Raw genomic sequence first — 561 nt, forward strand, 5'->3', positions numbered from 1 at the left:
TCCTTAGCGATTCCCCGAATGTCTAGTCCTCAGTTTGCTTCCCTGTCAGCAAAGGTCCTTACGTTAAATCCTTCAACAGAGATCTTGAGGGAATCAAGATTTCTCAAGATCTCTTTTTGGGGAAGTGGCTTTAGGGAGATAGGTTGAGAGGAAAACCCCTTTCAATAGCATTTCTGATCACTTTTTGCCCGTGGAGTATAGATTGTTGCTAGCTGGAGGATATGAAAGTACTTTTTCTGAGCATCAAAGTTACTTTTAACCCAGAAAGGATGGGGATGCATTTCCCGGTGGCTTCGGAGAGTCCTGAAACAAAACTGACTCTTTTCTCTACTTCCGGTGAAGCGGATTCCCACTCTACTAGCCACCTTGGATGCCCTGACTTCTGAAGGCAGCCTCCTTCCTAGGGCACTTGACACCCTCCTGGTCCAACATTGTTGGGTCCTTTTGATTTTATGGATGATCTGATTGTGGAAGAATATAGGGTATCTCAGGCAGTCAGACTGTCTAATTTGTGTTTTGTTTTATTCCTGTTTTTAAAAGCTGTTACCTTCAAGATTTGGT

Source organism: Ursus maritimus, unplaced genomic scaffold (genome assembly GCF_017311325.1).
Source record: "Ursus maritimus isolate PB19 unplaced genomic scaffold, ASM1731132v1 scaffold_3, whole genome shotgun sequence".
In the NCBI taxonomy this organism is placed as follows: domain Eukaryota; kingdom Metazoa; phylum Chordata; class Mammalia; order Carnivora; family Ursidae; genus Ursus; species Ursus maritimus.